Here is a 27,847-nt window from a genome sequence, read left to right on the forward strand (position 1 = left end):
TTATATAGAGAGAAATATTCCTGAGCCTATAGGCTCATGCCTGTAATCCTAGGTACCAGGAGGTACCTGAGATCTGAGGATCACAGTTCAAAGCCAGCCTGGGCACTAAAGTCTGTGAGACTCTTATCTAAAATTATCCACTAGAAAACAGGAAGTGGGGCTGTGTCTCAAGGGATAGGGTGATAGCCTTGAGCTGAAGAGCTCAGGGACAACTCCCAGCCCCAGAGTTCAAGCCCTCATGACCAGCACACACACACACACACACACACACACACACACACACACACACACACACTCATATAAAAGGAATATTCCTGTGCTTTAGGAGGTCCTCACGTATCAGGGCTGAAAGAAGAAAAAAAAGTTACTAGGGACACAAAAGAATGAACATCAGAGATCTAGATGACCAAAGGACATAGAGAGTCTACACAGTAAAATGTCAACACAGGCCAAGAGAGGAAACTTCCTAGAGAGAAAACAACACTATGAATGAAGACTGAGATTGGAGGCTAACAAATCACAAAGTAGCCCTGAAAGGGTGTTGATGATCAACTATAGTAATCAAATGAAGGAGAAGCAGCACATCTTGGCCAGACCAGCAGCACTACAACTCTACCTGGATCACATTAAGCTTTTCAGTCCAAATCAGCAACCACACACTTGATGAAGGACTGTGCTCACAGCCACCTTCACTGGCTCCACACGACCCATCAAAGAGACTAAATTCGTTAGCCAAGTATTCAATGCTTTCTAATATCATTTAGCCTGGTTTATCAATGAGTAGACCCTCTCTTTATCTTGTCAAAATAAGATTATGCTAAAAAGAATCTTTCCTTTCTGATCGTTTGTAAGTATGTATCTAAAGTTTTTATTTATCTGGTTGTTAAGAAAGAGGTCCAAAGAGAATTAAGTCAATGATTCTTGGTTACCAACAAGTTATAAGAAAAGAGAATGTTTAGAGAAATATTTTAGACCGAATTCAGGAAAAAAATAATCATTCTGGTTACATAACATCCATGGAGGAGGTGAGGAGTTGATTTCTCAGAAGCACTCTTAATTGCATTTATCAGAAATTGCTCAAGCATTATGAGGAACGCTGGTTTCTTTCCAAGAGAAAGTTTGGTTAAGAACAGTCTCACACAAAAAGTTTTATTCCAGACCAAATTTGGGACAATTTTGTTTCCCATCTACTTTCCCTTTCTTACACTGCATGCTTTGTCAACAGTAGATTGTGAGGCCATCCCTTGCCTCCAATTCGTTTCCCTCTGCTCCATTCAGGCCAGCATAAAGTAGTCTTGTCTTCTCTTAATGGTCTTCCTACTTTTCGCTATGGATCTTTCATCAGGCCACTATTGTTTCAATTGCTGGGTTTCTCTTCATATCTCCTATTTTAATTATAGACCATGTCACATTTTTCTTTGCATGTACTTCCCACTGTTCAATAAAGGTGAGAAAATAACTATAAGTAAAGAAATATACAGTATTATGAGATAGTTTATTTCAATATTGAAAAATTCAATAGCTTGTATTTTTAGGGGTAATAATTCATCATTTAAATTAATGACTGCATTAGGTTTGAGTCAGTGATAAATAATAGAAAATTCAACAATACAAGTTTTAAAACAAGATAGTAATTTTTCCCCCTTCCTCTCTTCTCTCTCCTCTTTCTCATAAAAGCAGACCAAGCTGCCCAAAGCTGTTACAGTAAGTCCATGGTCCTTCTATCGTATGTCTCTATTATCTTCATTAGGTGGATTCTTTCTCATCTCCCCATTTGTGCAAGCAGGAAGAGAGAAGGGAAAGATGGCTTCTACCTTTCTATTAAAGACCCACCTCAGACGCTACACATCCTATGTCTAACTGCATTCTGCGAATCCCACTTTGTCCCATGTAATCTCGTTGCAATGAAAACCAAGGAATGAACCAAGTTCAAAAATCAGGTTCTGATAGAAAAGAGGAAGAGAGAACAGCTCTTAAAGGACAGCTAGAAGTCCTTCCTTCTAGAATGCTCCAAATAGAATGCTTCTTAAAAGTTTATCAAAACTTTCTGGTCAGGATTCCAAACCAATTAAAATGGGTAAGTACACAAGTCAGTGTTCTGACGATTTTGTCCTCACAACCAGCAAAATTTTTTTTAGATAAACCCCAACCTACTAGATGTTAAATACCCTACAGTTATGCTCTATAGTTATCACACATATCATTATTTCAATTGAGAATTCAACCAAAACCTAACAAAGAAGAACAGGAAAAAAATGTTAACAATTCATCTTGTTATATTATTATGTCCCACATGGGGAAAAACAAGTAACAATTGTTGAAACTCTTACATTTTGGGTCTGACAAACAAATTAAGAGTCTCGACAAAATGTCTGTATTGAAAACCCCATTTGGGTATTTTTTTTTTCACAATAGAGTTGAGTTTGCTAAAGAGTTCAGTATCTCCTTGTTTACAGAGTTCTAATTTTACTGCTATTGGGTTACATCCCTGGAATAAACAGGGAGCCCCGCCATTCTGCTCATTGTGGTCATGAGTTATGGGACTACAGAAGTGTGCTGGAGGACATTGGAGGCTCAGTTTCTGTGTTCTGTGTGTGTACGCGGGGGCTTCTATATAACTTGCATGTAGACTTTAAAGCTTTGCAAAGAAAGCTGTAGATGAAGTTGCTGGACCAGTCATATTGCATTTCCCCAAGGGCAAAACCCCAAACTGACAGCTCTCACTTTGTGTTACAGAATAAAATGAAGCAATCAGGACCAAGCAGACCACTCCCCGCCCCCACAGCTACTCACTGATATCAATTACTTAGCCTAATTATCCTGACAAAGTATACTATTCATTTGGGCCTTTCATTTTCTGGGACAGTAAAAGCAACAAGAATTGTGACCACGCCATCTTGGAATTGCCAATAACATGAGACATAGCCATTTGATTAGAGTTAGGCACCTACCCAAGACCTTAAGAATAAAAAGTTTTGAAAAGCAGTTTAGACAAAGTTTGAAGATGGGTTTATGAGAAAAATAAGAGTGTAAAAGAATATGGCTTAAGAGAAATGAGAAATGAAATTCTATCTACATTATGATGGATAAATGTGAAGATAAAGATGTAAAACTGCCTAAAATTTCTCTGATGACTTTTGGCTTTTGGAAAAAATACATATGTAAAGGCAAGGAAGTTCATATAAGCACGGACACAAATTGTGAAATGCAGAAGAAAGTTGTCAAAATCGTTAATACGTTGATAAGCCAGAGCTTACATAAGTGACAAAGGCAATAAACCTTATCAGTTCCCTGTTTAGACTCCTGATGCGAATGGGAGAAAAGTGTTCAATACCAAAGGTGACAGTATAGTGCTGGTAAATGAGAGAAGCATTCCAATCAAAGATAATTAGCTTCACATTTTGAAAGTCAAACATGGGCCATAAGAGGACATGGCTAGCCAGGGAAAGAACTGCTGGAACAAACCCTACAATCCTTTCCAGAAATCGTGTACCCCAGGATTATATGGGAACTTGGAATCATCACAATGAAGTCATCTTTGAATCTAGGAGATACAGGGATATGTCAAGAGACTGGAATGAAAGAAATTCACTCTGAATTTCCAGGGTGGTGGAAGATAAGCAGTTTGGGGAAAGGTCCTAACTAGACATAATATTGTTATCTTGCAAAATTCCACCAAGAGGGCCCAGAGTTTAGTCCAGTGGTAGAGTGCTTGCCTACCATGCACGAAGACCCAGGTTCGATTCCTCAGTACCACATACATAGAAAACAGCCAGAAGAGGTGCTGAGGCTCAAGTGGTAGAGCTCTAACCTTGAGAAAGTTCAAGGACGGTGTTCAGGCCCTGTGCTCAAGCCCAGGAAGGGCAAAAAAAAAATCCACCACAAACCAATAAGCAGATAATGCTGATCAATAACAGCTGAAGTATTTACTTTATGACAACTCATTCCAAATGAGCTCTTCTGTAAGGTAAATAGATGGGCTCAAAAAGCTATGGCTCGATTAGAACCACATGGTATTCTTTTTATGAACTTGAGATACAACTTTCAATGTTATGTCTCCAAGGACTTGCTTTTCAGTCTAAAAAATAATTATTTTTTGGCACATAAATATATTTTTAAGCATGTGAACACAGTACTGCCTTAAACCCAAGAGATAACTCATTGTGAGATATTCTATAAATTTGTGAATGATTTGATAAAAAATTATATGAAAAACACTCAAGTCATTCTAATTTCTACCTTTGAATTAAGAAAACACACATTAATGTATTAGTGTATTAGTACATCCTGTTCGTTTGCATTTGACTTTAATCCTTTTTCCCTATGTCACTGAAAACCTTATATGCATAATTTCTAATGAATTAATTAACATCATATACATTCATGTCATTATTATTTCATTATTCTGGCATTTAAAATCTGTTACAATATAAGTTATTTTGCAATTTACTGCTCAGAAGTATTTGCCTGCATTTAAAAACAGTATCTCCTGGGCTGGGAGTTTGGCCTAGTGGTAGAGTGCTTGCCTAGCATGCACAAAGGCCTGGGTTCGATTCCTTAGTACCACATACATAGAAAAAAAAAAAGCTGGAAATTGTGCTGAGGCTCAAGTGGTAGAGCTCTAGCCTTGAGAAAGCCCAAGCCCAGGACAAGCAAAAACAAAACAAAACAAAAAACCCCCCAAAACCAAAACAAACAAAAAAAGAAATAGTATCTTCTTAAGATATAGTTCCAAAAAAACCAAAAATGTAAATGTGTTTTAAGTTTCTTCATAATCAGTTCCAGGCTATTTCTCAAAATTTGTATACTAGTTATCTGAGAGAGGACTATCTTACCACCATTTGTTCATATTTCCTTCCAAAGTTCTTGGTGATTTAGTAGGAACAAAAGTAAAGGAAAAATCCCCTTTAATTTGGTTTGAATTTCATTAACTCAATGATAATACAGTGTTCCCATGAACACTGCTATCTGTGTTTCTTCTATAAATTATCTATTCCAATATTCCTTTTTTAAATAAAATGTATTTTTCCTTAAAAATTGATGTCATTTTTATATGCCAAAGGTTATGATCATTTCTACTGTATTTGTTAAAATTTTAGAATTAAGTATTTGCATTACTTTTACTTTAAATCTGTTCTTTGACTTTTTCAAAAAAGTTTATCAAAAGGATAAATGCTTTTTCATTGGAAAGTTTACAAAACTTTGTTCTATAGTTAAACCTGATATTTGACCTTACTGCTAGCATTTTGTTTATTCCTTTTGTTCGGAGTAATGACTTACTGTTTATTTTTTATGAGCCCATGTTTTGGTCTATGATTGGTGTTTTGATTGCTTTTATCTTACGTTGTGATTGGGAACATAGCCATCTTACATTTTATTTAGATGATGGCTGCTGCTAAGTTTTCTAGATCATATGTGAGCCTATATTTCATAAAATATCAGATTCATCAATGTGATAAGATCCTTGGCTTTCATTATGTGAGATTAGAAATTTGATACGGTTTTACTCCTGTCCCTTCTCAAATTCACTTTCAGGAATCCATTGATATTTTCTGAAATTTAGACCCAGATCATTACTACTAAATCATTGAATTTCCATTTTGTAACTTTAGAATACTTTTTATATTCACTAGCAGTCCTCTGATATCAATTGGAATTTCCCATTTTGTAAGTCCTTGCTTTTTTATGTGACTTTCAGACATAGATTTTTAGAAAGGCCATAACAAAAGGATGGCTAGACATTTCTTGTACAGAATTGCTGAATCTGGAGGAGGGGGAAAGTGGAGACAATCTGATTTATTAGGGTCATTTTACCATGGGGAGAATATAGGGAGCATGGAACTTGTTCTTTTAAAAAGTTGCTTCATATTTTTTAAAAGATAAAATGGAGGGGTCAGGAATTTGTCCTTGTGCTGGCCTAGCATGCACAAAGACCCGATTCAATTCCTTGGTACCACATACATAGAAAAAAGCCGGAAGTGGTGTTGTGGCTCAAGTGGTAGAGCTCTAGCCTTGAGAAAGTCCAAAGATAGTGCTCAGGCCTTGAGTTCAAGCCAGGAAAAATAAAATAAAATGGAAAGAGAGGTGGGAACACCTTGTCTAAAGAACTGAGCAGCTGACACATCCTTGTGGTCCAGCAGGAAAGAAAAGGAAGAGGAACATCATGAGTTCAGTACAGAGTCTACAGTCCTAGATAAAGGAATACCCCATGGAACAAGCTAAAAAAGACCAAATGAGCTTAGAAGAATTTCTAGGCTCCATCCACATAGATAAAAGTCATAAGACTCCTAGCAGTGAGAAACTAGAAGTTCAAATACGATATCTTCTTCCCCTTTCAATGCTATGCAAATAATTATGCATTCTCATGACATGTAAGGCTACCACACCAAACTATGGGTTCAACCTATGCTCTGCTTTCAAAAAGTGGAGTTATGAATAACTTCAGGTTGTGTGAGTGTGTGTGTATGTGTGTGTCTGTGTGTGTGTGTGTGTGTTCTATTCCAGTCAAAATTTTATTGCCCCAACAAGGCAACATGGGACGGTAATACCCTCTTCCAAACACTGTCACAGCTCCATTGTTGCAGGTTGTTGTGACAGTTCATTTTCTATGCCAGCTGGGTTGGACCACAGTGTCCAGAAATGCAGGCAAATATTCTTCAGGATGTTCCTGTGCGGGAATTCTTTGAATGAGAATAACATTTGAAACAGTGGAATTTGAGTAAAGTAGATTGCCCACCATAATGTGGGTAGCTTCAGCCAAGTCGTGCAAGGACTGAACAGAGCAACAAACTGGCCTCCCTCCTTGGGAAGGAATTCTGCCCACAGAGCCAGCAGATGACCTTTGGACTTGAACTACAACACCGATCCTTCCTTGGTTGTCAGCCCACTGGCCCACCCTGCAAAGTTTGAACTTGGTGGCCTCCATAATCATATAAGCAAGTTCCTTAAAAATTTTCCTCTCTCCTTCTCTCCATAATCATAATAAGCAAGTTCCTTAAAAACTCTCTTTCTCTCCTCCCCCAGCAATTTTTCTTTCTCTCTTGCCTCTCCCCCTCCCTCTTTGTCCATACCCCCACCCTCTCTCCCTCTTCTTCTCCTTCCCCTTCTCTTTTCTCATGCCTCCTCCCTCACCCTCTTCTCTCTCTTCTTCCTTCCCTTTTCTCTCTGGAGAAGATCAATTTTATACTGTGAATATACAAAGACGTTCTGTATTTAAAATTGTTATATACTCCTACATCTATCAGCCCTTCAAATTCCATATGGAATTGTGTGATGTTATTTTCTATACACAGCGTTTTTATGGTTGTAACTCACCACAACTTTCAAAACATCTTCATAATCTTTGCAATTAACAAGAATGTTCAGAAAGACATTGTTTAATGGAGTGATAATAATGAAGACATATTAGTAAAATATGTGAGTAAATGGATACATTCTTAAGGAAAAGAAAAAAGTCAGGGGGAGGGGGAGGGGGGAATGGGAATTTATATAATAGATTTCTCCTAGTCCAGTGCAAACCTTTCTCTAAGAGAGCTTCTATCAAAAATGGATCATTCATTGTTAAATGAACAGCAATGAGAATTCTTCTGCATGAAATATCCTGTAGGTTCTTTTAAGATTTTATTTGTATTTGGTTACTTGAAATTGGACAGGGAAGGGGGGAAAACCAAGAGAGGGGGTGGGGGGAGGGTAATGGGGACCAAGACATGTGGAAGGGTATCAATGTATGTGAATTAATGCACCTTCTATCTGGCAAATATCATGTAACCCTTTTATTAAATAAATAATTAATAAAAATATTTTTTAAAAAAGATTTTAAATAAGATAGTCTGATCTCTAGAAATTCGAATTATGTGAAGTAAGCCAGAACCAAAGAAACATAGACTCCACAGTTTCCTTCATGTATAATATCTAGTATATGTCTAGAATTTTCCTAGCACAGGTTCACAATAGCTCAATAGCTATGTACATGTGGCCATATAAGATTATGCTAAGGGAAATAAACTCCAAGATATGGAAACAAGAGGGTTTTCTTTGTGGCTATTGTTTTCTTTCTTCTTTCTTTTTTTTTCTGCCCCTATGGTTTAGCCCTTGTTGTCATGGTATGTAATTTTGGTACCTGGTACATTATATATGTGTGTGTGTGTGTACATATGTATATGTATTTGAAATAGGGAAGGAAAAGGGAACAACAAAATGGTGAGACATAAGACAAAGGGTGAACCAATGTAACAGTAACACTCACAAGACACTATGGACTTGACAACTTGGCAGGGGAGCAGGGGACAGAAGTGGGGGAGTAAGTAGGAGAAAAATGTGGAAGGGGATAACAATGTTCAAGAAGAAATGTAAACATGTAACTGTAACTCCTCTGTACATTACCCTGACAATAAAATAAAATTTTTAAAAAGTGACCTGTGATGTACTAAGACATAGCGAAGACTACAAAAGTAACAAATCTGCATCGTGAATAGTCATTTAAAAAAAAGAAATTCAAATTCAAAACAGATTATTTGATGAACAGTCTTATTTAGGTACCTTATTGTTCAGTTGTAAGAAGACAGGTTTTCTAACACTGATTTCCCTTTCTTCTTCCCTTATTCAACTCCACTGACCTGATGTCATTAACTCATCTCAATCTTTTCCAACAAGAATAATCTCTCAATCTTCTCCAAATCAAATTAGCAATAGCAGACAAGCCTATGGGAAGCCCAATGATGTTATACACATTGTATTTGACATATTAAAATGGGAGTTCTACTCAGATGAAGTTGTCAAAATAAGATCAGAGAAGAAAAAAAATGACTGGGATTGAGTCATAATACATATGAAAGAACTTTAATTACTGCTTAAAAAATGCTACAAGGGCCAAGGGCCAGTGGTTTATGCCTATAATCCCAGCTACTTGGGGAGGCTGAGATCTGAGAATCATGGTTCAAAGCCTGCCTAGGAAAAGAAATATAAAAGACTTTTTTTTGGTACCAGGTACCAAAATCCCCAGTTAATGTAAAAGAGTCCAAATTTTGTACTAATTATTACAAATGAGGGAAACCATGGAGCCTATATTCCTTTGGGTCTGGCTTACTTCACTTAATATGATTTTTTTCCAAGTTTTTCCATTTCCTTACAAATGGGCCGATGTTGTTCTTTCTGATAAAATCAGTATCTTTAAGGAATATTTTATCTTATTGTCATAGGGTCAAATTAGAGATTATGGGTGCATTTCACTTTGTGGGTATGTGATGGTCAGAGGGGGTTATGGGCTTGAAGCCTGGGCACCGTCCTTGAGCTCTTCAGCTCAAGGCTAGTGCTCTACCACTTTGAGCCACAGTGCACCAATTCCCATTTTCAGGTGGTTAATTGGAGATAAGAGTCCCACAGACTTTCTTGCCTCAGCTGCCTTTGAACTGTGATCCTCCGAGCTCAGCCTTTTTAGTACCTAGGATTAAAGGCATGAACCACCTGCACCTGGTTTGCGTTCCACTTTTGAGCATGAAGACACATACAGTTTTTTTTTTCCTAGAAATTATTGATTCAATAAGGAACAAGTTTTGGGAGAGTGTGTATGTATGTTTGACGTGCAGCAGGAAGACAGGTGGTGTACCTGGGAATAGATTTACAGTGTACAGGAGGGTTGTGCATAAGCTTCTTCGCACACAAAGGTGTCTGTGCTTCTCTTCTTTCCCACAGTCTGTAATCTCTTATGATGATCATTTCATTAAAATCTACCACATGCTGACTTACATTTCTTTCATCTGTGGAGCTGGTACTTCCTCCATGTGAAGGTTACTGTCCCTTTTTCTAGGACAATCTTGTTTTGAATGAAATAATATGGAAGCAAAATGGTGACTTAAAAATGTAAAACCTGGGCCAGGAGTTTGGCCTAGTGGTAGAGTGCTTGCCTAGCACGCACAAAGACTCAGGTTCGATTCCTCGCTACCACATACGTAGCAAAAAGCCAGAAGTGGTGCTATGGCTCAAGTGGTAGAGCCCTAGCCTTGAGAAAAATCCTGGGACAGTGCCCAGGCCCTGAGCCCAAGCCCAGGACTGGCAAAAAAAAAAGTAAAACCTTTCATCCCAGAGTAACATGTATCAAGTGCCAGGTGCCATGGAGGCAAGAAAAAACTGCAACCTAAAGAATTGTGTGCAAAGAAACATCCAGCCTTCACTGGTCACCATTCTTGTGTCTTGGAAAAGTATGTAACTTAAGTGGCAGAGCCTTAGATTGAATGACAGTGCTTTTCTCCAGAACCTCAGATGGCCCCTCCCCCATAATATATATCATCTTTCTATTGTTACTTCAGGTCTTTAATTCTATAGTTAATTCCTGTAATCATTTTACTCCATAGGTTTTTCTCAGCCAAGAACCTTTCAGAATTTATAGGTAATGCCATTCTTACTGATCATGGTCAAAGCCTTGCTGTAATTGTAATATGCTTATATATGTACATATAAAGAGGCTTTATACACAATGTGTCTATACAGTTAGACATAAAGAAGACATCAAAAGAATTCTCTATTATCCAGACAAGGTGTAGCCAACTTCAAATGATTTTGTCAAGCTTCTCAAATGCTATATTCCTAATCCAGTGTTACAAGACCACAGAACCTAGCTGACACACACTCCCCCAAATAAACCAGATTCAGAATAACAGCATTGGGGGCCAGGAGTTTGGCCTAGTGGTAGAGTGCTTGCCTAGAATGCACAGAGACCCAGGTTCGATTCCTCGGTACCCCACATACATAGCAAAAAGCTGGAAGTGGTGCTGAGGCTCAAGTGGTAGAGTGCTAGCCTTGAGAAAGTCCAAGGACAGTGCTCAAGCCCTGAGCTCAAGTCCAGGACTGGCAAAAAAATACAGAATAACAGCAGTGATGACCAACAAAACTGGACTATGGTGTGGTGGAAGTTGAGAGACGGGAGATCTAGCATATCAAAGATCAAATCCACTAAAGTTATCCTAGACTCTTTGACCTGACAAGTTTCTGGAAGACCCTAGACTTCTATTCACTTCACAAGTGCATAAGGTTGGACTGCAGATTTAGTTGGCTGCATGAAAAGTCATGGAACATAAATTTTACATTTTATCACTGTTGCAACATGGGTAGGCCCCTTGAGACAGGTCAGTTAATAACTGGGAACTAATGTGTGTACACCCACAGGGCTGGGAAGTTGCCCAAATGTACTACAACACCAAGTGTTGAGCCAGTGAACTATCTCCACTCTTCATCATGCCTGTGAACAGATATGTGATCATAAAGGTAAGAAGCAATTTGCTTTTGAAAAGGAAACCTCTGATAGTTGGATTTATTTTTCTTTGTCATGCACTATGAAGAAAATGATACTGGCCACTGCATAGCTTAAATTATTTCCTGGAGTATAGTTGGACTTTGGAGTGCAGCAATCCCAATTTGAAACTAACTCTTGGGGGTGAGAAGGAGTTGGCAGTCCACAATGAAGTATTCTCCTCCCCCCAAAACCTTACATTTTGGTTATAAAAATTCCAGTACTTTAGCTTGAGATTGAGTTTCATCATTCCATAGGTTCAGTTAACACACTCCAAGTAAAAGAATCCAAGCAAACATTTGATAAACTATCTATTGTGTATCGAGCGCCACCTGAGAGTTGATTGGGTGAACATATTCTGACATGATTGACAGTTTTTGGATAATAACAGTTTATTACCTGTAGAGCTTCCAAGCATGTTTCTGATATACAGGAGTGAAATAATATTAAAGAAGTCTAAGGTAATTCTGGGAGTTATATAATTCCCATTAGATCCCATATTACTGTGGAAAACATATTCATTTGGGTAACAAGAAGTAGATACAAAGGAATTGTATACAAAATATACTTTGATGTCATATACTATCTAATGCCCTTACCCTATTAACATAAAAACCAATACTGAACTCAGTAACTCAAATGGAATAGCAATTTGGAATTCTAAATCTGGAGAGCAATATATGGCAGAAGTTTGGTAATTACTATTAAGGATTTGACATTTCCAGTAGGCTAGAGGATTTAACTCTATGTTTCAGACCCATACATTAGAGGAAATGTGTTATAATTGGTTCACTTTGGGTTAACTGGTTGATATTTTTAACATCTGAAACCTGTTATTTTCTTGCTGAGGTTTATCCTGCTTTCCTATAGCTTCACAAACTTTCCATTTTAAATTATAGAACTTCCATGCTAATTATAAACTTTTATCTTTAAAAGTGGTGCTGCCTTTTAATCATTTACTGTAGTTGGTTTTGTTTTTGTTTCTAAAATCTTATTGAAGATGGCACTGTTCTTAATTTTGACCAAAGAAGATTTTTACTTGTCTAGCAGAACCTCGAGGTCTTATTAATACTCCAGGAAATCTCAATCAAGGCAGAATTTAATGCAGTGAAAATGTTTGTGACACGCAAATGTAGACTTCTATTAGTAAAAGAAAAAAAAGTGCAGATGTCCTTTTTTTCCTTACCTGTGAAAGATATTGAGTGCTTTCTCTTGTACCAAAATAAATCCCAAGTTATACTGGTTCCAGTAATGAATAAGGAAATGCTCGGGTGGCTTTCTGCATGAACCAGTCTGTGTTTTTGTCCCTCTACAGTCACATGCTGCTCTCAGCTCTGCAATCCGGACCCCTGGAGGTGGAAGCTGCAGTGGTAAATTCAAATCACTGGAGGGCAAATGGCTATATACACATGGTCCAGGGTGTTTGTTCAGAATCCTCAGCCTTTGGATAAAAAAAAAATAGAGTTGGGGCAAAGTTATGGAAGCATTGGTTTTAATCACTGAAGTACTAGTAAATACAAGTAACAATTATGATTTGTATGAACCATAGGGCCCATTAGTAGCAGACGTTCTCTATCTACACCACATTCATACTTCTCTGTGTATTCATGTTTTTATCTACATTGTACAGATGAGAAAGCAGAACCTGAAGAAGCAAGCTTTTCAGTAGGAAGTTAAAAAGGAGAAGGGAAAGAAATTTTTCATCATTTGATCCATGAAGGGTTTTTGTTGTTGTTGTGTTTTTTTGTTGTTTCGTTTAGTTTTTTGGCCAGTCCTAGGGCTTGAACTCATGGACTGAGCACTGACCCTGAGCACTGCAGTACAAAGCTAATGCTCTACCACTTGAGCTACAGCACCACTTCTGGCTTTTTCTGTATATATGGTACTGAATGCTAGGGAAGCACTCTACCACTAGGCCATACTCCTGACCCCTGAAAGTCTTTTTTTTTCCAGTTCTTTTTTTTTAAATACGGAACTTGTGGTCTTGCACTTGCTAAAAATGCTCTGCAGTTTGAACCATACTTCTAGCACCTTTTCCTTTACTTTTCCAGATACATTCTCATACTTTTTGATTAGGTTTGATCTTCCTCCCTATAGGGCACATATATCTGGGCTTACAGGCATGTTTAACCACATCTAGCTTATCTGTTGGGATGCTGTTGTTAAGTAATTGCCTGTGTTAGCCTTAAACGATGTTTATCTCAACCATCACTTTCACATAGCTGGGATTCTGTATGTGTCACCATGCCCAGTCTTTCCAATGTTGGTCATGGAGTCAGCTTAGAGGTTAGTACATATTCAGAAGATAGTTACTTTCTTTTGAACTTTAAGGTATGAACAGGATGGCACAAAGGTCTACATAATAAATACCCACATAACTTTGAATGTCAGTTTTAAATCTGGATTTGAATTTTGACTCTTTGTCACTCATAGCATTTGTGATCTTGAGTAAAAACAAAACAAAAAAAACCATATCTCCAGGCCTCATCATCAGCATCTTCTGTGGGAATGAAATAAAGAAAATGTGTTGCATAGCAAGCATCCTTCAAATGCTAGCTGTTATTATCCCAGCCACATTTATTGAAAATGCTTACACAGTGGTGTAGGCATGAAACTTTCCCCCACATTCCTGTATTGCTAGGATCATGCCTGGAGCAAGGTCTGTGGCTGCCCACTGCTATTCTGCCTAAGCAGGGACTACGCCAATGCTGGCAGACACCCTACACAGAGGGCCACTCCTGGGTGTCCCCGCTGGAAATCTGGGGGTCTCCAGCATTACCTCCCAGCCATGTTGGAAGTCTTACAATTCCACTAATGCCTCTTTGTTCTCCCTGTCCTTCTGTCTTGAACACTCGGTTTCCTGCTTTCATCTATTTTTTTGCTGAAGTTTTTCAACAGTCACAAAGATGCCAATCTCTTCTTAAAAGACATCTTTGCAGCCAGCCTTCAGTGCTGCCTTTTTAGAACTTTGATGGCCCCCGTTTCTCTGCTTGATCACCTTCTGCTACTATGAGGCCATGGGGGAGTGTGGCTCTCTTCTTTATCTTCTCTTTGTTTTACACTAATAGAAAGTATTGAGGCTGATACATAGTACTTATCAATATATGATTTAACATCAGCACCCTTCCCTTCCTGAAACTAGAAATATCTTAAGCAATTGGAATTCCCCTCTTATTTCAATGACACCTAGATAATTCTCATGTCATCACTTGGTTTCATCTTAAGGAAGTAAAGCTGTCTTTGCTTGCTTGGGCCTTAGGGCTTCTCAGTAGGGGGATACAGCACTATGGAGGGATAGAACAAGAAGTATGAAACTCAGACTTGAGTTCCACTCATTCAAAGCACCATTTCCTTCATCCAAGACTTTTTTTCTTGTTATTGTTGCTGATAAAAGCAGAATGGGTTGGCAACCTTTTCTGGCTCTAAAACTGTATTGTATGTCCCCCCCCCGCCCCAACACAGTTCTGCCTCAGTTTAATACCTAATTCTTTCATGTATGGCTGCGATGCCAATGACTTGCTCTAAGACTTCCCAAATCGATGTCTCTCTTTTTTTTTTCCAAGCAGTCCTTCTTCCTGCTCTTAAAATAAGCATAATGTAAAGAGATCTGAATTAAAAAACCATCCTGTAAATGTACTATTGTTGTTGTTGTTGGTCATGGGACTTGAACTCTGGGACTGATGTTGTCCCTGAGCTCTTCAGCTCAAGGCTACCAACCCAGCCTTTGAGCCACAGCACCATTTCTGGTTTTCTGGTGATTAATTGAATATAAGAGTCTCTTGGACTTTTTAATGACTGGGTTAGCTTTGATCTCGGCCTCCTGAGTAGCTAGAATTACAGGAGTGAGCCATCGCGCCTGGCTAAAAAAGGTCATTTTTATATCATTCTAATGAAAGAGCAAACTTTTCGAATAGTTTTGAGTGCAGCCATTTTGGAATCAAGGAAGTTAAAAAGTTAGTGACGGGAGAAGCAAAGAATAAGGCAGAGCACTCATTCCTAAATAAATACATTCTTTCTCTTAGGTAAGCTACAGGACCCAACATATAAGACAAGGAGCTGTCTAGCATTCCAGATTCCTTCCATTTCTAGATCCACCATGCATAATGAGTCACTAATTATTCTTACTTAGTCTATGGAAATATCTTCTAATATGTTGCCTGGCCCATCACCTCCCACTTTCCAGTTTTCTAAAGGGAAATGGTACATTCTCTATCCTGTTCATTGTAATTTTACCCACTTATTCAACCAGCAATTAAACTTCTTGTGCTATATTTTAAGAACCTAATTAGGTATGGGAACAGAGATATATATGTGCACTATGATGTTGTTTCTATCAAAACTCAAAAATAATAAACTATCCAGCAATTGTTTCTCAATTAATATATTCCTATATTTCCTATTTATTTAAAAAATGGTGCTGGCAGATTGGTTTATACACATGTAGAAAACCGACGTTAGATCCTTACCAGAATCCATTTCAAATGGATCAGACTTCAATGTAAGATCAGATACCCTGAAAATATTACAGGAATAGATAGGAACACTACTGCCATTAAAAATCATCTTGGAAATGAAAACTGATATATGAAAAGGTTTCAAACATGCTCACTATGAATAAAAAACAGTTTATCAAACAGCCCTTGTCATACGTATATCATGTAGACCTATCATATATACCTACCTCATACATTTATATAGAAAAATGATCAAAAGGATGTATGTCAAAATGTCAGTGGCAATTAGCTTTGAGCTTTTCAAATATAAGTCTTTGCAACTCGTTTTATTTTTGCCAGTCCTGGAGCTTGAACTCAGAGCCTAGACACTGTCCTTGGGCTTTTTCAAGGCTAGCACTCTACCACCTGAGCCACAGCACCATTTCCAGCTATATATATATATATAGATAGATAGATAGATAGATAGATAGATAGATAGATAGATAGATAGATATAGATGGTTCCGAGGAATCGAATCCAGGTCTTCATGAATGTGAGGCAAGCACTCTACCACTAGGCCAAACTCCCAGCATTTGCAGCTCTTTATATCTATTCAGTGTATTTTATTTCACACTAAAAAGTGTGGTCATTACTTCCTCTGCTCTGTCGTCAACTTTTGAGTATAGATTTACATTTCCCTGAACCAAACAAATTGTAGGGGTTCAATAAATGTGTATTGGATTAAAATAAGTGTTAGAAACTAGAAGGAGGAAGGTCTGCTTTTTGGGTTGTTATGCTCCAAGGTCATAATCCATTTTGTCCCTGGTTAATTCTCTTCAGGAACTTTTTGACATGGTGATATTTGCACATACCAACTGCATAAACTTAATATCCTTTCAAGGCAATTCATTTTCATCAAATAAGTTTATTAAAATTGTACAGACTCACATGTACAAATATAGACTAAAGGTTAAGAAAAATTTAAATGGACAGCTTCATCATTATGAATTAAATGGTTCTGAAGTCTAACAAAAAGAAGACAAGTGTGGAATTGGTTATAGAACATTTGGTTTTGGTTAAATATTTTCGTAAGAAATATGACCGATTTTATCAACATTAAATAACTACAGTATGATAAAAGCCACACTTTTTAGGATTATGGTTTCCTAGGTAAATACTTTCCTTCTACATAACTTAAAAAATCCCTTCAACTATTCCAATATTAGAGTGTCAAGTTGGGTCCAAGTATGTCATAAAACTAGAAATAAAATTTTGCTTAAATTTTTCCTGAATGTCTTAAAATCAGAACAGAAATATCGTTAGCACTTACAAAACTTGTGTGTGTGTGTGTGTGTGTGTGTGTGTGTGTGTGTGTGTGTGTGTGTGTGTTGATACTGGGGCTCAAAGTCAGACCCTCAAGACCTCATTTGGTATTATACTTTTGTCATATCATGAAATGGGTGACTGTTCCCCTTAAACCTATGCTCCATTAACATAAACTGACTTTTCAATAACTGAGTCTCCTTTTTAGAAAATATTATTTTTTTTTTGCCAGTCCTGGGCTTGGGCTCAGGGCCTGAGCACTGTCCTTGGACTTTCTCAAGGCTAGAGCTCTACCACTTGAGCCTCAGCACCACTTCCGGCTTTTTGCTATGTATGTGGTACCGAGGAATCAAACCCGGGTCTTCGTGCATGCCAGGCAAGCACTTTAACCACTAGGCCAAACTCCCAGCCTTAGAAAATATTATTGCTCCTCATGGGCTAGTCTCTTTTCCTCTAGCCCATGCAGGCACATGGTTTTTATGAGATTGATATTTAATGGACAACTGTCTTCTAACTTTAAAGCAGCAAAATTTTAATCCATGTATAGCAAATGAGAGACATAAAAGGTTTTACTTAATAGAATTCTCAGAAATGGCAGACTGGGCAGACTCTAAAAAACTCATGCATCTGTTTCCTTGGAATAGCTTGCATTAAAATAGAGCAACAATCATAAGGTACCTTCTAGGCTGTTTCTTAAAATGTAGAGAAAACTAGAAAAGGCAGAAGAGACTATGTGAGATGAACAGATGAATTACCCATATTTGTTTTTAATATACCCTAGGTCAGCTTGGCTTCATTCTTCTAAGGCTTCGATGATACTCCAGTCAGCATTCATTTAAAGCCTCAAGCCACCTTGAGTCATTCAGTAGAAACACAGCTCTAAGCAGGGGGCAGAGAAGACTAGCAATTTTTTTCAAAGAAATGCAACCGGAGAAAATAAGATGTGTTTTGTTCCATGAGAAATATGACTCTTTGCTTTCCTCGTCTAACCAAGCCTTGTTCTTGTAATATGAATAATAGAACTGGGTAACCCATCAGCATTGTCTATATTTTAATTTGAAAGAAAAACTGTTCCCATGTTCATGTTTAATAGCCTGTCTTTGGGACAAACAGAAAGACTTACAGAGGAAGTTATTTACAGTGACACAATTCAAGCTTGAGAGAGGCAGATTCAGTAATGTGGTGTTACCCCCTTCGCATCCAATGTCTCCACTGGTATAGAGATCCACCATTTGATCAGGGCATCTGGTCTCTGGGACTTTATGGTTTGCGAAGCCACAACCTGCTAATAAGCACCCTCCAGTTTGTTTGCTAAACATATCAGTCCTGGCAGGTTCCCCAAAACTCCAGTCCTTGAGACTTGGAGCTCTTTCACTTGTATGGTCTATTGTGTGGCAAGCAAGAGAATAAACTATGTACCTCATAAATGCACAGCAATTATAGATCAGTTAGGAATACAGCTGTGGCTGAAAAGATTGCTTACCTAAACCAAATCGAGGCCTAATTTATTTTTGTATTGTCTTTGTTAAAAACCAAACAAACAGCTCTTCAGAGTTTGTATATACAGTGAAGAAAATGGCTGCTTTCCTTATAAACAAGATGGCAATTCTTGGCCCAAAGAAATCACCCTCAGTAGCTGAAAGTTTTTGTTTTTATCTTTGAAGGAAGCCATGGTGTGTTGTAGCTTCAGTTGGATGCGTAAGGAAATACAGTAGAATGATTTCTTTGCTAGGAGCTTCAATGTGTTGGGCATTATGGAGTCTATAAAGTACTATGTCTTGTTATTGATACTAGATAAGATGTCAATTTTAAGCATAGAAAGTGCAAAAAATGAAGTAGCCTTTATTTACAAAGTACGAATTGATTTGCCAAGGATTGTGAGGTATGAAAGTAAATGTTTTTATATTCAAAATCACACTTACCAATCCTTAGAATACAAAAAGACAACCAAACCAAAAATAAACACACACACACACACACACACACACACACACACACACACACACACATTGCAATTGTAAAGACATTAGTATTAACCTACCTGAAATGGGCTTGATGCTTCCTGTGTTGCTTAGGTACCTAGATAGTGATAATCATATTAAAGAGCAAATCTTACATCCTTCCAAAAGTGCTGTGAGGAGACTGGTGATCTTAATTTTGAGAAATCTAGGTGGGTTTGGAAAATTCTATGGCAGTAATAAGAAAGGATAAAAAGCAGTAATACTGCTTCAAAGGAGATCACCTCTCTCAGGAGATTCATTATTTACCAACTCTATAATTTCAGCAGGCCCTGTGCCTTACTGAGCCTCAGTTTGCTCATCTATCAAAAGGAGTGACTGACCATTCTGCTCATCTTAGGAAGCTGGCAAGAGAAATACATTAACATAGCATAATTACTTGAAAATGTACAGATACATTCCATAAAAATTCTTGTTGCTAAATGGAAACCAACTTGAAGAAGTATCAAGGGCATAGCTCTATGGTTACCATGTATTGGATAAAGCACCATAGTGCCCTGTCCCACAAGCCAGAGGTCTCATGATCCATCCCCACAGTGGACTAAGGAACTGTCCTCCAAAACCAGAGGGCAGGGGACTTAATGAGTAATACTAATAGAAGAAAGGTGCACGCTCTGAAACGATCAAAGGGTGAAAATGAATTTCACCTATTTCCTTTTCCTTTCTTCCTGTGGCTAGTAAAATAATGCTAAGTACAAGTGTAGCTCATTTTTTTATTATTACTGAACAACCTCAAATGGAAAGTATGGGACAAGAGAGGTCATGATTTCTTTTTTTATTTTACTTTTTAGTGTCGGGGTATAGAGTTGTTATAGTTACATTGACCAGATAGTGGGTGCATTACTTCTCATACAGTGATACCCCTTCTCATGGTTTTATCCCCAACCCCTCCTCCACCCCCTCTCAATCATCTTGTTTTGCCCCCTTCCCTTTTCTATTTCAAATAATCAAATATATATATATATATATATATATATATATGGTATACCCACTAACAAAGTCAGACTCAGTAACAATATGAGATTAACCAAAGGGCAACAAAAGAGAAGAGAAATAACAATACATTAAGAACAACAATCACACAAGATAAAGCTCTCGTTTCCATATCCTAGAGATCCTTTCATGTAGTCTCATCCTATATGACCTTATGTATCTAGGTTTTGCATTATTGCAATCCTTTTCTAGGAGAGTCCTAGATGTATACTAATTATTACAAATGAGGGAAACCATTGAGCCGATGTTCCTTTGGGTCTGGTTTACTTCACTTAATATGACTTTTTCCAAGTCTTTACATTTCCTTACAAATGGGGCAATGTCATTCTTTCTGATGGCAGCATAGAATTCCATTTTGTATAAATACCACATCTTCTTGATCAAATCATCTACTGAGGGGCATCTGGGCTGGTTTCATATCTTTGCTATGGTAAATAGTGCTGCAGTGAACATTGTTGTGCTAGTGGCTTTAGTATGTCCTTGTTTCTGGACATTTGGGTAAATACCAAGGAATGGAATTGCTGGGTCATAGGGGAGCTCTATGTTTAGTCTTTTGAGGAACCGCCATACTGCTTTCTAGAGTGGTTGAATGAGTTTGCACTCCCACCAACAGTGTAATAGCAGTTTCTCCTGGCCACATCCCTGCCAGCATCTATTTTTATTAGATTTCTTGATCATGGCCATTCTAACTGGAGTGAGGTGGAATCTCAAAGTTGTTTTGATTTGCATTTTTTTATGGCCAGAGATGTTGAGCATTTCTTCATCTGTCTATAGGCCGTTCTTATCTCCTTTTTAGAGAAGTCTCTCTTTAAGTCTTTAGCCCATCTTTTAATGGGATGGGGTTTTTTTTTGAGTATTTGTTTTGGAGAGATTCAATTTTTTGATCTGTAGCTATATTTTAGATATGAGGCCTTTGTCTGTTGTATGGCTAGTGAAGATCTTCTTCATCTCTGTGGGCTTTCTATTTAACTTGCTAGCTATATCCTTTGCCATACAGAAGCTCTGCAGTTTAATGCAGTCCCATTTGTCCAAACTTTCTTTAATCTAGACTTTATTACACTGACAGCAGAGGGAGCTCTTGAACTAAGAATCTTGTAAACTACTTCTATATTTCTATTCCTATCCACACATGTAGAAGGGCAAACAATCTCTGCTTAGGCTGAAATACTACAAAATAAGATTTAAAATGTTCATCCTACTGATGAAAAATGCTACACTGTGAGAGAACTGTAGTCCCATTAAGGGGTCAAGACTGTTCTACTTGGACTATCCATACAGATTGTTGTTTGCTGATGAGGTCATAGGTTCATGTAGGAACAAATGAAAGCCCAGAGACCAGTTAGAAGATCAGGAAAGAGAGATGGTGGTAGATTGCTGCAGAAGAGGTGGTGCCTCTAAAGAGACACAAAACTTGCGGGTAGACTGGTTATGAGGTGTGAATATATCCTAGGGCATTGGTTGGACAATTAAAAGAATTTAAGTATTATGGTGTGAGATAGGTAAAGGAGATGGGTGAGAATCAAGATTTGGTTATATGTTTCACATTATTCCTAAATGTATATCTATGGTTTCTCTTGGGTTTTATGACGATATAATTTGTATTTTTCATTTTGGTTTCCATATCATTAGTTTCAGTATTTAAAGGATACATTACTTTGTAGATGGATCTTGGATACTGCTATCTTACTAAGCTTAATTCCCATAGCTTTATTTTATAGATTCTCTTATGATTTTCTTTGTAATCACCTCTAAGTATAGTTTCTTTTGTGTCTGTACGATATGTACACCCTTTGTTCTCTTTTCTTGTCTTATTACTCCATCCAGGACCTTTAACACATGTCAAATTTGCTGTATATGGTTGCCTCAAGTGAAAATATTCATTGTGAAATTAGCCATAGATACAAGTAGATACCCTGGTCATTTTAAATATGTTTTCTTCTTAACTTCTAAACGTTTCCTTAAAAGTTCCTGAACAGACAGCCAGGACCTTGCCTTTTATAAATAGATACAAATATAATCTTACCTTGGGCCATGTTTCCTTCCACAAAGTGTGTGGGCATACTGTACAGCTCTGTCCACTGGACATGTTTTCTTTTTCAAAGCTACCCCATAAATGTGGCTTCAGTGTAGTTTCCATACAACTTTACTTATTCCCATAACTGAAAATAGGTCCTGTCTGTCTGTCCATCTGTCTGTCTGATTGATCTATCTATCTATCTATCTATCTATCTATCTATCTATCTATCTATCTATCTACTGTGTGTTTACCTATTTTGACTTTAGGTATAGTATGCACATATGAGTGAAAGCATGTATTTTTGTTCTTCTGAACAAAAATTACTATGGATGAATATTATTCCATTATATCTACGTAACCTGTTTTCTTAATGTATTCATTAATTGTTGGGCATTCAACCTGTTTCCACAGGATGGTAATCGTAAATAGTGCTGCATGTGTATAAATGCCTCTGTTGTGTCCTGAATTACATTTCTTTAGGTGTATGTCTAAGTGTGATACTGCTAGAGCATATATAACTCCAACTTTAGTTTTCTGAAGAACCTCTATACTGACCTCCATCCTGCTTTCACTGTTCACATTTTCCACCAACAGTACACAAAAGTTCCTTTTCCCAGAATCCTTGCCAACATTGGTTATTGTTTGTAATTCTGATGAAGTAAGATTAAATCACTGCACTCCCTTTATGGCTAGGATGTGGAACATTTCCTCACATGTTTGTTGACCACTTATACTTCTTTTATGATTTAAAGTTGATTCAAAGTTTACTTTTGGAGCTTCACGTATATTCTGGTTATTAATCTCTTGTCAGATATATAGCTGGCAGACTTTTCTCCAGTCCAGTAGGCTAGTTGTTCAGTCTGGTGACTATTTTCTTTTTTTCATATATTTTTATTGTAATTAATAGAAGGGTTACATTATATTTGCCAGATAGAAGGTGCATTAATTCACATACATTGATACCCTTTCTCATGTCTTGGTTCCCATTTCCCTCCCCCCCATCCCCCCTCATCTTGTTTCCCCCCTTCCCTATCCAATTTCAAATAACCAAATACAAATATATCCAATATATCAGATAACAAAATAAGATACTGTAACAATATGAGATAATCAAGGGATAGCAAAAGAGATGAGAGATAACATAGTACGTTAAGGACAACAATCACTCATTATATGGCTTTTGTTTCTATGTCCTGGAGGTCCTTTCATCTGGTGACTATTTTCTTTGCTGTGCAGAGGCTTTTTAGTGTGACACTAGGCCACTTATCAATGTTTGCTCTGTGTGCCGAGCTTTTGAAGTTTCCTATGAAGTTACAGCCTGTACCAGTATGTTCTGATGTGTTTCCTATTCCTTCCAATGGTAGTTTCAAAGCTTTAGGTGTTGCATAAAGATCCTTGATCTACTTTAAGTTGACATGAATATAAAGCAAGAGACATAGATCTAGCTTCAGTATTCTGCTCATTTTTTTCTAGTAACTTTTATTGAAAAACATATCTTTCTGTCAATGTATGTTTCAGGCTCATTTATCAGAAATCGTATAGCTGTAGCTGTGTAGATTCATTTCTGGGTCTCCTATTGTATTTTCTTTGTCTTCATGTCTGTTTTCTACTGGTACTAGGCTGCTTTTGTTACCATGAAATCTGACGCTGTGTTATCTTTAGCATTATTTTCCCTTCCTTCAGATTGCTTTGGTTATTTGGAGTCTTTAATACTTCTATACACATTTTAATACCAATTTTTCTATTTCTGTGAATAAAGACCTTGGGATTCTTATGGAGATTACACTGAATTGTTAGATTGTTTTATATGACAAATCCATGGTCAGCTTAATATTAAATGAGGGAAAACCGAAATAATTTCCTGAAATTCAGGGATAAGATAAGGAGGATGCCTCTATACTCTTATCCAATGTAGAACTGCAATTCTTATCCAGAGCAAAAAGGTAAGAGAAAGAAATGTATGAGATCTAACTAGGAAAAGAAGTTAATAATACCTAACTGCACCCAGGAGTTTGGCCTAATGGTAGAGTGCTTGCCTAGCATGCATGAAGATGGGGATTCAATCCCTTGGTACCACATACATAGAAAAAGCCAGAAATGGTGCTGTGGCTCAAGTGGTAGAGTTTTAGTTTTGAGGAAAGACCAAGGACAGTGCTCAGGCCCTGAGTTCAAGCCCCAGAACTGGAAAAATAATAATAATCTAATTGTAAATGATGTGGTCCTATATCTGGAAGACACAAGACACTAACTGATGACAACTAGATCTTATAACCCCTTTAACAAGGTGGAAAGATATAAAATTGACACCTAAAATAAGTACCTTCACTGAACACCAACAATGTACTGAGAAGAAAAAAACAAAACAGGAGAATAATTCCATTCACAATAGCAAAAAACAAATAATAATAATAATAATAATAATAATAATCCAACTCCTTCAGAATAAACTTAAAACAGGGAAGTGGAAGACCTTTACAATAAAAATGATAAACCCAGTTGGGCATAGTGGCTCAAGCCTGTGATCCTAGCTACTTAGGAAGCTGAGATCTGAGAAATGCAGTTCAAAGCCAGCCCAGGCATTAAAGTTCATGACCCTGTGGCCCAAGGGGTAGAGTGGTAGCCTTGAGCTAAAGAACTTAGGGACAATGCCCAGGTCTAGAGTTCAAGTCCCATGAATGCCAAAAAAATTATGAACCCTTATCCTTGAAGAGAGAACCTGAAGAATATATAAGAAGACTGAAGGTCTCCCATGCTCATAGATTGGTAAAATTAATATTGTGAAAATGGCCATAACATTGAAAGCAATCATCACTATTATCATTGCTCAGTCTGTTACTATTGACAGCATTTCTTCTAGCCATTAATCACATTTATTGGATACTAAACATCATGAATGTATGTTAAGTGCCTAGATTTTATTGTCTAGCTTTAAAAATAATTTGCCTTTGCTTTAAGTAAAGTTTCATATGGATGAGGTAAACTCTTCCAATTCTTGTTTGCAGTTTTTGTTAGGTGGAATACATAATAGCCTTTATTCTAGGGAAAATCTAGCTTCTACTATGTTTGGTGTCTTGATTACTAAATTTTTGATGAACGTAACAAAGGCCTCCACTCTAGCTGCTGAGATCTTGAGCAATCTCCAGAAGACTTCTGTGAACTTAAAAGCCATGTGATTCCTTAGCTAATCTTTCTCTGTCTCATGAATGTAACCGTATGCATGCATGCCTTAGGATTTACTCAAAACTTAATGGGTTTCCTATGTATACCCTGAAACTCTTTGTTGTGTTATATGTACCTTTTTCTCCTGTTTTTGTTATTGTTGTTTTGGGTTTTGTTTTTGTTTTTTGGTCGGTTTTGGGGCTTGAACTCAGGGTCTGGGGACTGACTCTGAACTCTTTTACTCAAGGATAACACTCTACCACTTTGAACCAAGGCTCTGCTTCTGGACTTAGGGTTTTTGATTCTTATAGGTAAGAATCTTCCCCCACAATCCAGGGTACTGAGGCTTGAATTCACATTCCTGAGCAATGTCCTTGGGCTTTCTCAAAGCTAGAGCTCTACTACTTGAGTCACAGCACCACTTCTCATTTTTTTCTATGTATGTGGTACCAAGAAATCAAACCCAGGTCTTCGTGCATGGTAGGCAAGCACTCTACCACTAGGCCAAACTCCCAGCCCCTTGGAGGCAAGAATTTTATGGGGACTTTACTGCCCTGGCTGATTTTGAACTATGGTCCTCAGATTTTAGTGTCCTGAGCAACTAGAATTACAGGCATGAACCACACAATACCTTCTTCCTCTTTTCAGCTCTGTGTTGTTCCTTCTAGTTTCCTCAGATGTCCCAAATGCTAATCTCTATTTTCTAAGGCAAAGAAAGCTACCACACTGTACTGGGGAGTCTCTCTTGGGGTATCTCCAGGTGGAATGCTGGGGCAATTACAAAGTAGACTATGATTGTTTCATCTCCTTCTGACAACACAAAATGTGCTTTTTCTTTATAAAGCCTCAAAACATCTTTCTCTCCATCTTTTATTCACTGATTGTCTATGGTAGAAGGTAAATGAGTCTATCCTAGTTACTCCATCACAACTGAATCAAGAAGATCGTCCACTCAGCAGAAATTAAGTCTGGCTTTGGAGATCAGAGAAGTCTAGTGTGGAACTATAAATATGGGAGTCATAAGGTACCAGCGGTTCTAATTCTGTTTTAATACCAATTCAGGGCAGATGTGTGGGGACTAATTGATGCCTGGCATCAGCCAATAGCCACAAACTCCTACATTTGTCCCGTGTGTGTGTGAGTGTATATGTATATGCATGTATATATATGTACATGTGTGTATAACTTCTAACTTTGCCACTAGAGTATGAGTATAAAGAATGGGGGAAAACATTAATCCTCGGTTAATTCTAGTAGATATTGGGAGGGGGGAGAAGAAAAGAGAGCAAAGGATTCTGAAAAGTACCATATAGAAAAAGAAAACCGAGACCGCATGCCATGTTGAAAGCCAAGTGAGGAAAGTCTTTCACTAGGACTAAGATAACAGCTTATCACTAGGGTCTACGTAGGATGAAGGCTGAATATTGTCCCCTGGGGGAAGCAGCATGCAGGACTAGAAGTAATCCAATAAGAAGATCTTCAGTGAATGGAAGAAGGAAGAAGGGGGGTAGGATGAACTAACTTGTCAATTTCTGTTCTAAAGAGAAGGAAAGGATACTGGAGAAAAGCCCCAAAAATAGAAAAAAAAGGGTTTTGAAAGTGTTTCTCATAGAAAAGTACTAATAATTTTTATAGTAAAAGTTTATAATGTTGCCATAATATTTCTTTGGCATACACAAAATTCCCCACTCACAAAATTTAGTGAATTACATTTTTTATATATTTGATTATTGTTTTTCTTGGCTTCCATGTTTTTAAATTCATCTTCTTATTAAAATTTGTTTAAAGGTTAAGAATCATTAATCCGGGGCCTTTTCATTCACTAATATGTACAGACTCAAAAAAAAAATGGAGTGACTCAACACATATTTTCAAGCTAAAGAGTGTTCGCCAGTGTTTTGCTTTCTTGTTTCAGTCCTGATGCTAAACAAATGGTCTATTTAATGTCATATTTTCACATAGGTGATTTCTTGATTTTTTTTAAAAGATTCCTTGGGTGAGGTAGAATCTCAATGTCATTTTGATTTGCATATCCTTTATGGCCAGAGATGCTGAACATCTCTTCATGTGTCTATTGGCTATTCTTATTTCCTCTTCAGTCTCTCTTTAAGTCTTTAGCCAATTTATTAATTGGGTTGCTGTTTCTTAGAGGATTTGCTTTAGGAAAGTTTAATTTTTTTGAGCTCTGATATATTGTAAATATGAGACCCTTGTCTGAGGCACATCTAGTAAAGATCTTCTTCCATTCTGTGGGCTTTCTATTTATCTTGCTGACTACGTCTTTTGCCATGCAGAAACTCTTCTATTTGATCCAATCCAACTTATTCATTGTTTATCATTGCCAAGATATGGAATCAGCCCAGATATTCTTCAGTGGATGAATGGATCAATAAATTGTGCCACACACACGCACAAACACAGAGGAATTCTGTGCTTCCATTAGAAAGAATGACATGCCCCATTCAGAAGGAAATAGAAAGACTTGGAAAAATTTATACTAAGGTAAGTAAGTCAGACCCAAAGAAACACAGGCTGCATGTTTTCTCTCATACATAATAGTTAGAATATACTTATAAATCTATAAGTAATGGATAGTGAAAGAGAAATAATTATATCTGTA

The sequence above is a fragment of the Megascapheus bottae genome, chromosome 21 (genome assembly GCF_031878675.1).
Source record: "Megascapheus bottae isolate mThoBot1 chromosome 21, mThoBot2.hap1, whole genome shotgun sequence".
Classification (NCBI taxonomy): Eukaryota; Metazoa; Chordata; class Mammalia; order Rodentia; family Geomyidae; genus Megascapheus; species Megascapheus bottae.